The sequence below is a fragment of the Mobula birostris genome, chromosome 32 (genome assembly GCF_030028105.1).
Source record: "Mobula birostris isolate sMobBir1 chromosome 32, sMobBir1.hap1, whole genome shotgun sequence".
NCBI lineage: Eukaryota > Metazoa > Chordata > Chondrichthyes > Myliobatiformes > Myliobatidae > Mobula > Mobula birostris.
In genome coordinates, this window is record NC_092401.1 from 13,670,073 (window position 1) to 13,683,473 (window position 13,401).

A 13,401-nucleotide genomic window follows, 5' to 3' on the forward strand; every position below is an offset into this window, starting at 1 on the left:
TTGCGCCATGGAACTTGGGTTTTAATTCAATGTAAATGTTGGTATACAGTCTCTGTGATTCCTGTAAACTGGGATCCTAAAAAATTGATTGTGGCCAGTATCAGGCTAGTTTGTCTTGCATTTTGGCTCCAAAACTGCCGTTAGGCAAATAGGTTTGTTTTTCTGAGGTTAGGATAGAAGAGTGGGTGCTTTACTCTCCTTGAATATGCCTTTGACCTTGGGAATGTTTGATGTTGACATTGTCTCCATTGGAAATCATGAGGCCATTTGGCCCATTTCATCTGTGATAGCTCTTTAATCATACATGCAATGATTTCCTTTTCAATCGTATTTCCAAATCACTTTTAAGAGATTACCAATGAATCTGCTGTCAACGTCGTTTCACAAAGTGTATCGTAAATCATTTAAACAAAGTATATCCTCGTTGGTTATAGAGTTGTAGAGCATGGAAACAGGCCCTTTGGCCTGACTTGCACGTGCTGACCAAGGTTCCCGTCCAAACCAGTCCGCATTTGGCCCATATCACTCTGGACTTTTTATATCTATGTAATCATCCAAATGCCTTTTTAAACATTGTAATTCTAACCCCCCCCCCAAACTATTTCCTCCAGCCACTTGTTCCATATACCCACCAAAAAAGAATAAGTTGCCTTGTGGGTCCGTTTTAATTCATTCTCATTCTCTCTCATTCCCTCTCTCCCTCTCTCCCTCTCTCCCTCTCTCCCTCTCTCCCTCTCTCCCTCTCTCCCTCTCTCCCTCTCTCCCTCTCTCCCTCTCTCCCTCTCTCCCTCTCTCCCTCTCTCCCTCTCTCCCTCCTCTAGGCTAAGTTAGGTCTCCCTAACTCGCAGAAAAAATTTTGGCTGTTCACCTTGTCTTTGCCCCTTATGATTTTATATACCCCTATAAGGCCACCCCTTACCTTCCTGTGCTCCAGGGGTTAAGGTCCTAGTTTATGCAGCCTCTCCTTATAACCCAAGCTTTCCAGTCCTGATAAAGTGAAGGGTTTCGATCTGAAACATTGACTGTTTACTCTTTTTCTATAGATGCTTGTCTGGCCTGTTGAGTTCCTCCAGCATTTTGCGTGTATTACTTTGATTTCCAGCATCTGCAGATTTTCTCTTGTTTGTGGTAACATCTGTGTACATATTTTAGGTTATCTTGAATTTGCAGCCTCCTACCCTTTAGTGGAACTTTTCCTCCTTAAATCTTTCAAACCCCCCCCCCCTTAAATATCTAACACTTTTTATAATTTGTCCAACAGTTTCAAATATTTTTATTTGTTCCTCCTCTTCCAAACCCCATACTTCTGCTCTTACAACTAGCTTTTGTAAAATTGTGACACTTTTTATATTGCATGTTCTCATGAGTGGCTTGTGGCACGACTAACAGAGCTGCTGTTTACCAGCTCCAGTGACTTAGATTCAATCCTGCCCTCTTGTATTTTCTGTATGGAATTTGTGCATTCCCTCTGTGATGGGGTGTGTCTCCTCTGGGTGCATTGGTTTTCTCCCACATCTCAGGAGTGTGGATTGGATAGGTTAAATGGTTGGAGTAAAAATGCCCTTAGTTCAGGTGAGTGGTAGAATCTGGGTAGAGCTGAAGAGAATGTAGGGAGGATGTGGGGTTAATGAGTTAATTAGGTAAATGGATATTCATTGGCGCTAACTCAGTGTGCCAGTGGGCATGTTTCATGCTGCATGGCTCTGTTTCCTCTCAAGCTGCTTCACTGTTTTCTTTGTGTTGGGTTGTTAATGTCACACCTGCCCATTTCACCAGTGTGGGCAGATGTGTGTGAAGTCTACTAATTCTTCACTGATCAATACATTTACAAATATTTCTGTTGTCTTCAGAATATGAAATGCCACCTTGTATACCTGGGATCATCATTTGTAATTTTTTCCCCTCATACGTGTCGCTTGCCGTTTTTGACTTCAATTCCTTTGTGCAAATCAAATGAAAAATGCTTAGTTGAAAATTGGCTGAAAATGGAATTGTGCTCAATTCAGGTAGCTTTCATTCATGGGGAAATTCATTTCCTACCATTTTCAGAGGATATTTTCAACGTGACTGTCCCAGACAGCATCACCAGCAATGTGAGCACATACAATTTGTCTCCAGCATGATTTTAAACCCAAAAACAAGTATTTATAACTGTTTTTTCCTCCCAAAACTATTATTTAAAGGGTTAAAATTCAAACTACATTCTTTGAGATCAGTGCCGGCTGCAATATCAATTAGGCTTTCACAAATCCCTGAATTGCTATGCCCATGAAAGTCAAGAATATGTTTACTCCATGCTTCCTAGTATTTGGCTATTCCAGTGGTGACCTTTTCCATGTTTTCTTATTGTTCACTGCTGGATTGAAGAGGTCACCCAAATCTCAAACATATGAAGAAACTTAATTGAGTTGAAGGGCAAGTAAATGCAGACGGAGGGGACAGTACAGTTATTAATGATTAGATTAGATTATGAAGACACACAGTCCTCTTTTATTGTCATTTAGTAATGCATGCATTAAGAAATGATACAATATTTCCTCTGGTGTGATATCACAAAACACAGGACAGACCAAGACTGAAAAAACTTAACAAAACCACATAATTATAACATATACTTATAACAGTGCAACAATACCATAACTTGATGAAGAAGTCCATGAGTACAGTAAAAAGTTCAACGTCTCTCAAATGTCCCACATCTCACACAGATGGGAAAAGGAAGAAAAACTCTCCCTGCCATGCCCGACCACAGTCCGACTCCAATCAGCTCTCCGACACCGAGTACTGAGCGCCATCTCTGTCCGAACGATTCGACCTCAATCTCGGTCGCCAACAGCAGGCAAAGCCAGGGATTTTGAGGCCTTCCCTCCGAAAGATTCCCAATCGTGCAGTAACAACAGCAGCGAACTGACGTTTCAGAAATTTCTCCAGATGTTCCCCTGTGCTTTCATGTCTGTGTCCATTAAATCACAATTGTCCACGGCCCCTATTTAACGGATACGATATCATTTTTCACCGGAGGGCTGCGCACACGCGGCGCGCTGCTCTCTCTCCTCCCGCCGTTTAATGACCGTACCCTAGCCATGTATAGTCCTTGAACCCATCTTCCAGCAATTTGCTGCCAGGGGTGCTTCACTATAAGTTTGTAGTATGTCTCTGGCCTCCTTCCATGAAGTGTGTTTCCTATATCCCCTAGCATACCGCTCCCCTACTGCAGCATCCATTCCCTTGTAGCTGGAGATATGCTGTTATTATTATGCTTTGGCTATTGGAGGCAGCTGCAGAGAGTGCACCTGCATGGATAACTACTGTCATCTGCAAAAACTTGCAAATGATCAATAGAGTACACAACTCTGAAACTGACACACTGCTGCATAACGCAAGGATACCTGCAGATCTCACACTGTATGCAATTTTTACATTTGGCATTAAGGTGACCTGAAACACACTTTCAATGACTTTAAAATGCAGAAAAACAACATTTATTTTAGGCTTTTGTATTCTTGCAGTAACTGCCTCTTTAATCCCATGGGATTTGTTAATGTATTTTGAACAGCATACACATCAAACAAGTACTGATAGTTCAGGTCAATTTAGCCAGTGGATTTAGCAGCTTCTAAACTGCTTTGTGACTGTGCGGTGTTGGCTGACCATAGATGAGCGATGGTGGAGAGCACTACAATTATCCATCATTGGATTGATAGAAAATTGAGCAAGATGCCTGTACCAAATAGTATTTGTGTGACTATGGGTGTGAATTTACATTAGTCATTTATTTATTTACTTATTTAGAGATGCATGTAAGTTGTTGGCTGAAAATGTAAGCCGTCTTGTCACATAGAATGGCATGCCAACATCTGCATCTGAGGCCTAAGGCATATGTGGAAATCGGCACTTAGGCAGGCAGAGTTAGACTTTGAATATTTGAGTAGCTGTGAGCTTGAATGGAGAGAATGGGGTCAATCAAGACTTGAGTTCAGTATGGGAAATTAGGGAAGTTGGGTCAGGGCTGAAGTTAACTTAATAGAGAAATAGTCAGGAGCTTTAGCAATGTCAGCAGCAATTGGTTGGGAGTGTGAGTACAGTGGGAGCAAAGCATAGGCGGAACATAACCCTCAGGGGGTGAATGTGCCATACTGAATGGCATAGACCAAATAAAGATGGTCTCCTTTATGTGACAGAAAAGCAGGCCTCACTTTCCTTGAAGGTCAGATTGAATGTGAAACATCTGGATCATTTACAGACCTAGGGCATGCAAGTGCATTTTGTGTGTTTGATGTCAAAATTTGCATTACATACCATTTGCTATATCTGCAAATATACAGGACCTCTGAATAGATGTCTCAGACAGAGGAGGGTGCAGAACAAATTCACCAAACTCTACAACGAGTACATTAAGGAAGCAATTCAAAGTTCAGAGAACCTTTATTATCAAAGTATGTATGCAGTATACAACCCTGAGATTTGTCTTCCTGAAAACCGCCACAAAACAAAGAAACACCATGGAACTCATTCAGAGAAAGCATCAAGCACGCAACGCACGAAAAAACAACAAATCATGCAAGTGGCAAAAAAAGAGTGAATAACACACGCAATATTAAACATCAAACTGCAGAGTCGTTGAAATAGTATCGGAATATTCAGTTTAGTTCAGTTAAATTTAGCGCTGTTGCATTCGTTGACTGCAGGTCACAGAGCCAGTCCATCCTGATCAGTTTAAAAGATGGAGTAACAGGAAACACATACAACACGAACTGCAGAGTCCAATCCACAAACCACGTCGATCAAACCTTGCCCAAGACCTAGGATTCCTGCACATCTCTAGCAGCATGAGCAAGACTTGTCAAATGCAGGCAGACGACGCTGTACACCTTCTCATCTTCGATTGCAATTTTGCTCGCCTCTTTAATTGGCAAGTTGGTCAAAAATTGGAGGCGATCAAGGGTTCACACCCTATCATTAGGCCGTGCACTCTATTCTCAACCCCGCCGAATTCCCTTCGAGACAGCAAAAGCGCAGGTTGCTCAGTTGGCCCAAAAGCACATTATCTATTCATACACACATTAGTAATAAAATTATATTTAAAAGGAGAAGAAGAATAGTTTTATGAATGCCACTGTTAGTCATCTTGTCTCAGTCTTTAAATTGAGTTAGGTTTTAAATTGAATTCCTTTACCTACCACACCAAATTTTTAAGCTATGAAATATACACATGTGACTTCGTCAGCTGAAAAATAAATCTCATCGTATAGTCCATTATGAAGGAGTCTCTATAAATTGTGAAACCAACAGTCCACTTCAGCCAGCAGCGTCAGCTTTTTACTTCGATGTAATAGCTAATACAGCATAATATGATGTGAAACTGATTGAGATGTGGCTGAGAAATGTGATGCTGCAATACCTCAGCAAGTATTTTAAGTTTATAGCTGGAATGTGTCTTGCACTTTAAGAAAAAACAAGCTAAGCCCGAACTCTGGAACTAGTTATGTTTAAGCTAAGTTGTTCCAATTCATTTGCAATGCTGGCATCTGCCTGACAATATGGAATGCTGCTCGCCAGCACTTCCTGATGAAATTAGGAATGGACGATAAATGCTGACTATGCCAGTGATGTTCACATCCTGAAAACTGAATAATGACCTGTTTACAAAAAACACAGGATAGTTCCAACCCAGTGAAACTACCTTAATCAGTAACAATTGTTAGAAGATATTTCAATAATCAAATAGATCATTGTGAATTGATGCTTGATGGTCAGCAGTACGTTGAAAGGCTTGTTCCCGTATGATTTTGTAGCACTTCCTCACCAAAAATCTGCCCATTGACACCCAGTTTGTATTGCACTGTGACCATTCAGTCCAGACCCAGACCTTCTCAAAAAAATCCAAAAAAAAAAAATGGATTCCAGAGGTGAGATGAACAGTGACTGGCATTTGGCAGAGTGTGACATCAACTAAGTTGATGGGCATTCAAGAAGTCATACATGGCACAGATAAACATAGTTGTGGATGTTGTTTACTAATGATCTTGGCCTTCGGCTGTCACTGCAAGAGCTCCTCTGGGCAGTGTCCTAGGTCCACCCATCAACAGTTGCTTCATCAGTATCCAACTTTCCAACATAAGATCCACGTTTTGATTGTTCAGTAATGATTGCAGTTTTGATTCTGGCTGTAACTCAGCTAACGACTATTTACAGCAAGACTTGATCATCATTTAGACATGAGCTGATAAATGGCAGTTAAAACTTGCATAGCTGAATACTAGGTATAACCATTTTCAGCAAGAAAGAGTCTAATCATCTTGATATTATCATTATAAATTCTTCAACATCAACCTGGGGATCACCACTGACCAGAAACTCAAACTGACCAACCACAAAGCAATGGCTACAGAGCAAGTCTGAGTCTGGTTATCATGGTGCATGTGATTTGCATCCTAACACCCCAAAGCCTTTCCACTGTCTACAAGGAACAAGTAGACAAGTGTGATGGAATACTTCCTGCTTGCCAGGAAGAGTACATCACTAATAACTGCCAAGAAGCTTGACAACACCCAGGATAAAGCATTCCAAATGATTGGGATTCCATCAACTGTTGAGGCACTTACTCACCAAGCCTACTTTAACAGCACCTCCCAAACTCAACCTCTTTCACCATGAAATCCAAAGGCAGAAGGCACAATGGAATGCCACCATCAGATGTTTATCTCATTTACACTAAAATGCTCTGGGTCTGAATCCTAGCCTTTCCCCACCCAAAAGCACTGTGGCATCACCTTCATTACAGGGGCTACTGTGGACCAAAAAGGCTGCTCACCAGCACTTCCTGATGAACTTAGGAATGGACAATAAATGCCGGCTATGCCAGTGATGTCCACATCCTGAAAACTGAATAAATAAAGAAAGGCAAATCTCCTTTTCACAATATAGCACTCTAATGGAAGGTAAAGGAGGACATTTTTTTTTGTTGGAGAAAGCATAAGTGTGGGAATAAAGCTTCTATAAGTTGAACCGTAATTTAATGAGAGTGTGGTAACCTGTCTAAATGACTATCGCCCTGTAGCACTTGTATCCACAGTAATGAAGTGTTTTGGGAGGCTGATGTTGAGGCTCCTAGCTCAATGGTGACTTGAATCCACTCTAATTTGCCTATGGAAGCGATAGGTCTACAGCAGATGCTATCTCGTTGGCTCTTCACACAACCCTGGAACATCTAGACAGCAAAGATGCATATATCAAGATGCTCTTTATCGATTATAGTTCAGCATTTAACGCCATCATCCCCTCAAAACTAATCAGTAAACTCCAAGACCTAGGCCTCAATAACCCTCTTGTGCAATTAGATCCTGGATTTCCTCACCTGTAGACCCCAGTCTGTTCAAATTGGCAAAACCATCTCTCCACAATCTCCATCAGTACAGGAGCACTACAGTGATGTGTATTTAGCTCCCTGTTCAACTTGCTTTACGCCTATGACTGTGTGGCTAGGTGCCCCTCTAACACCATATACAAGTTTGCTGATGGCACCACTATTGTGGGCTGTATCAAAGGGGCTGATGAATCAGCATACTGGAGGGAAATTTAAAACTTGACTGAATGATGGAATAACAACAACCTCTCACTCAATGTCAGTAAGACCAAGGAACTGATTGTAGGCTTCAGGAGAGGGAAACCAGAAGTCCATGAGCCAGTAATCATCAGAGGTGGAAAGGGGAGTAACTTTAAATTACTTTCCCAGAAGACCTGTCCTGGACCCATCATATAAATATTATTGCGAAGAAAGCATGACAGCGCCTCTACTTCCTCGGGAGTCTGTGGAGGTTCAGCATGTCATCGAAATCCTTGGCAAATCTCTATAGATGTGGGTGAAAAGTGTGCTGACTGGCTTCATTACGGCCTGGTATGGAGACACCAGTGCCTTTGAGCAGAAAATCCTATAATGGTTATATATTCGTAAAACCCTCCCAAGCATTGAGCACATCTATGTGAAATGTTGCTGTAGAAAAGCAGCATCCATCATCAAGGCCGTAACTCTTTTTTTTTTCACCGCTGCCATCAGGTAGAAGGTACAAGTGTCTCCAGACTCACAACTCTAGATTCAAAAATAGTTATTAGCCCCCAACCATCAGTCTCTTGAACAAAAGGGGATAGCTACACTCATTTAAGGACTCTGTTACAGTATTTCATGCTCGACATTTATAGCTATTTATTTATATCAGCATTTGCAGTTTGTTTACAGTTAACAATTCCTGATGTTTATAGTTTACAGTTACTGTTTTATAGGTTTGCTAAGTATCCCCGCTGAAAAACAATCTTGGGGTTGTATGTGGTGACTTGTATGTACTCTGATAATAAATTTCACTTTGAATTTAAAGTTTACATGATTGGTTTATGTTAGGCAGTATGTACTTTTAGCAGCCTCACATCAATAATGGTGAATAATGCCTACAATGCCTATGGCAGGTAATATCTGCACCATATTATCATATATCCCAACAGCAACTGCAAACCACTTCCATGACTTAATATTTAAATAAATGGAACTCAATTCAAGAATCTATTTTAATGGGTGTAATCTAGCAGGGAGGTTTACAGCACAATATTCCCACATTCTTCAAATTCTCTTACAACTATTTATTACATACATAAAATAATCCAATGTTAAAACCAACATTTTCATGTGAATAATTAGAAGCTGCTGAATAATTGCCACAAGATGTTGATCTAGCCTTTATTAAAGGGTGGGGAAGCTTCTGGTCCTGCCATATTCTCATATGATTGAACTAATGTCTGAGGTCTAGATTATGACATACACGATTACCATTTAAGCACACCACAAATGCAGCTTGTGCAATGCAACTGTGACATTTCCCCCTATAATCTTGTGAAGTCTTGTACAATCATCTACTCTGAAGTGGTAGCACTGTTGGTGAGTATGACGTCAAGAGTTGTGAATGTACTGAAGATCCTAATGGTGCCACCTCTTAGAAGACTTAACCAGTTCAATGATATTTGTTTGTGTTCTTTTCAACTCGTCATCAATATTTTCTTTTATGCTGCAAGGTACGGGTCATACTTTGAAGAGCATTAATGTGGCATTCTCTTTTGGATGAATCTTGTTTTTGTAACCCAAATTCATCATGGGCTCTTGGGGGTAATTTCTTCATGCTCCTTATCTTGCTCCAATGTAACTCCACTTTTGAAAGCCAGTTCTGGTCTGTCAAATTAAGAATTCTTTTTTTCCTCCAGGAACAATCGAAAGAAGACGTTTTACACCACAATTTCATATATCCCTTTCAGCTTGATTTTCTCTCCTTATGTAGGTGTGAATAATATTCAACTTAAAGTTCAGTGTACTATCTGGCCAAATTTGCTTGCGTTCATATCGCCAGTCGCTGTAGAACCAGTGTCAAATTCCATAAACACATCTTTTCCCAATAAGTACTGAAGAAAAGGTAGAATTCTAACTGAACATGCTCAGTACAGATCAGTGGTTCCCAAATTTTTGTGGGCTTCTGTCTTCTTGACTGTCACACTACATCCCCAGCACCCTCCTTCCTTTCCAGCCATTATATAAAAACCATAAAGAATTTTTATTTATGATGTATGGTGAAAGAACATAGGAACTGCAAATTCAAGGCAGTGACAAATAGTTGCTGACAGTATTTAAATCTACAAATTTAATTACAGTAAAACAATTTTCAACAATTTTAGAGCGTATTGTACATTAGTAGTCCAACTTCATTGCTTTTTTGCCTTTCAATGGGATGGAAGGGCTTGGTGCAGTGATATCAGCTTCTTTACATCTGGCTGAACATCACTCAGGTGGAGTCTCCGATTCCCATGTTCAGTAATTTGCAGTCTGTTTCGTTGCTTTGAAAGAAGTTGAGCGACTGCACTGAAAGTGGGTTCCTCTAAATATGATGTTTGAAAGGCAATAAAAAAAATCTAGACCTTTTCCACAGTGCAAGATAGTGTTCAGAGATTTCTTTCTGTATTCAAAGGTCTTGATATGATTTTATTGAATCCCAGCTTCTGCACAGTCGTTTTGTGGCAAGATCAGTTATTCCTCCATCGTTCTTGTTAATTCAACATACAACTGCTCAGAAATGGGTTTTGTTACCCAATCTGGAATTTGGTTCAAGAGAAGATCACCTGGTATTCTTTCTTTCTCATCCAACACAAAGAGGCTCGGAAATTGGAAAAGGTAGCAACAGCCAATATTCCGCTTAAGTAGGGCTAATTTGGATAGAAATGTGGAGACAAACGGATTGAATTTAAGAAGATTCAAACTATCTAACATTCTGTGTTAAGAAGCAGGATCTGGATGGACTCTGGATCTTTTGGGAGGCTGATGGAATGATAGATAGGATATGTAGAGAGGTAGTTGCACCCGAGGTGCAGGACACAGGAGACTGGGTGACAGGAAGGAAAATGAGGGTGAACAGCCAGTGCAGAGTACCTCTGTGACTATTCCCATCAGCAACAGGTATACCACTTTGGATACTGTTTGGGGGGGGGCGGTGAACTAGCAGAGGAAGTCACAGCAGTCAGGTTTCTGGCTCTGTGACTTAGAAGGGAAAGGGGGGGGCAGAAGAAGAGGCAAGCTGTGGTGATGGGGGATTTGTTATAAACACGAGATGCTGGAAATCCAAGCAACATGCACACAATGCTGGAGGAGCTCAGCAGGCTAGGTAGCATTTTTGGAAATGAGTAAACATTCGGGGATTTGTTAGTTAAGGGAACAAAGGAGATTCTGTACACAAGAGCACAAATCCCAAAAGTCTGAGTGTCCTCATAATCTTAAAAAAAAAAAATGGTGCCAGGGTCTGGGACATCTTGGATCAAGTCCTCAACATTCTTAAGTAGGAGGGTGTGCAGCCAGGGGTTGTGGTCCATGTAGGTACCAATGACATCGGGAAGAAGGATTAGATTAGATTATGAGGACACTCAGTCCTGGTTTATTGTCATTTAGAAATGCATTCATTAAGAAATGATACAATGTTCCTCCAGAGTGATATCACAAAAAAAAGGACAAACCAAAGACTAACACTGACAAGACCACATAATTATAACATATAGTTACAGCAGTGCAAAGCAATACCATAATTTGATAAAGAGCAGACCATGGGCACGGTAAAAAAAAGTCTCAAAGTTCCGATCGACTCCCGATGGTCCCCGATAGCAGGTGGCAGAAGGAGAAACTCCCCCTGCCATAAATGTCCAGGCGCCGACAACTGTCGATGCATTGGAAGCACCCGACCACAGCCGACTCTGAGTCCATCTGAAAACTTCGAGCCTCCGACCAGCCCTTTGACACCGAGCACCATCTCTGCCGAGCGCTTCAACCCCGTCCCAGCCGCCAAGCAACAAGCAAAGCTGAGGACTCGGGGCCTTCCCCTCCAGAGATTTCGGATCACACAGTAGCAGCGGCAGTGAAAAGGGCATTTCAGAAGTTTCTCCAGGTGTTCCTCGGTTCTCTCACGTCTGTCTCCATCAAATCAGGATTGTGCACGGCACCCTGCTTGACAAATTACAGATATCATCACCGGAGTGGCTGCGCAAGCTGCGTCGCGCCGCCATCTTCTCCTCCTCCCATCCCAGTGACGAGGTTGGGGAGTTAGGTGCTAAGTTAAAGGGCAGCATCTCCAGGGTTTGGATCTCTGGATTGCTACCTGTGCCATGTGCTAGTGAGGCCATGAATAGGAAGATTAGCACATGGCTAAGGAGTTGCTGTAGGAATGAGGGCGTCAGATTTTTGGATCATTGGGCTCTCTTCCAGGGAAGGTGGGACCTGTAAAGAAGAGAGAGCTTGACGTGCACCTGAACTGGAGGTTGACTAATATCCTAGCGGGAAGGTTTACTAGTGCTGCGTGTGGGGTTTAAACTAGAGTTACGGGGGATGGGAACCAGAGTACCAGAACAAATAGTGGAAACAAATGTTGTTAAGTCCTCAGGTAAAGTCAGGAATCAGTAGGTTGAGCATGGTACAACTAATGTCCTGAGTTGTGTATATTTCAATGCAGGAAGCATTGTAGGAAAGGCAGATGAGCTCAAGGCATGAATCAACACATGGAATTATGGTATTATCGCCATTAGTGAAATTTGGTGCAGGAGGGACAGGACTGGTAGCTCAATATTTTGGGAGGCTCTGTATCCAGCACATCTTTCTCTGCAACATCCGCCATCTTCGACGGAACCCTATCGCCTAAATACATCTCTGCTTTACCTCCACTCACCACTTTTTACAGGGATCCCACCTTCCGTGATTCCCTTGTCCATTTGTACCTTCTACTAAGCTCTCTCCTGGTACTTTTCCCTGCAAGTGCCAAAGTACTGCACCAGCCTGTTCACCTGCTCCCGTACCGTTACTCAGGGCCCCAAAGAGACCTTCCAGATTAGGCAACAGTTCACCTGAGAATCTGTTGGGGCCATCTACTGTATCCAATATTCTCGATGCAGCCTCTTCTAAATTGGTGAGACCCGACGTAGATTGGGGGACAATTTTGTCAAGCACCTCCATCTGCAAAAAATGGAATTTCCTGTTTACCAACCATTTTAATTCCCATCCGACATGTAGGCCCATGATCTCTTTTTCTGTCACAATGAGGCCACTCTCAGGTTGGAGGAGCAAGACCTCATATTATGTCTTGGTAGCCTCCAATCTGATCAATTTCTCCAACATGTAATTTATTTTCCCTCCCCATTCCCTCTTCTTCAATTACCCACTCTGGTCTCTTATCTCTTTTCCCCACCTGCCTATTACCTTCCCCAGTGCCTCCCTTCCTTCCCTTTCTCCCATGGTTCACACTCCTTTCCTATCAGACTCCTTCTCCAGACCTTTGCCTTTTTCACCTGTCACCTCAATTTCTCTATCCCCCTCCTCCTCCACCCACCACCCGTCTATCACCTTCTCGCTTGTCTTCCTTCCTCTTTCCCCACCTTATTCTGGCATCTCCTCTCTTCCTAAACAACAGGAATTCTGCAGATGCTGGAAATTCAAGCAACACACATCAAAGTTGCTGGTGAACACAGCAGGCCAGGCAGCATCTCTAGGAAGGGTGTTGACGAAGGGTCTCGGCCTGAAACGTCGACTGTACCTCTTCCTAGAGATGCTGCCTGGCCTGCTGCGTTCACCAGCAACTTTGATGTGTGTTCCTCTCTTCCTTTACAGTCCTGATGAAGGGTTTCAGCCTGAAATGTCAACTGTGTAATTTAAACACTGCCTGAGCCTCTGAGTTCCTTCAGCATTGTGTATATTGCTCTGGATTTCCAGAATCTGGAGAGGTTTATATTTTGTAGTGTTTCCTGTTTCTGGAAGTTTTCACAAAGTGACTGAAAATAAGCCAAGTTCTTGTTTGTTCTACAGAGTATATTCTCTTCAAGTGTTCAAGGAGTCAGGAT

General features: G+C 42.0%; 1 protein-coding gene across 2 annotated transcripts in view; it reads left to right on the plus strand.

The window, feature by feature from the left end:
• LOC140191299 (cAMP-dependent protein kinase catalytic subunit alpha-like) overlaps positions 1-13,401 on the plus strand; it is a 221,446-nt gene that overhangs the window by 35,326 nt on the left and 172,719 nt on the right. The gene's annotated exons all lie outside the window — the stretch shown is intronic.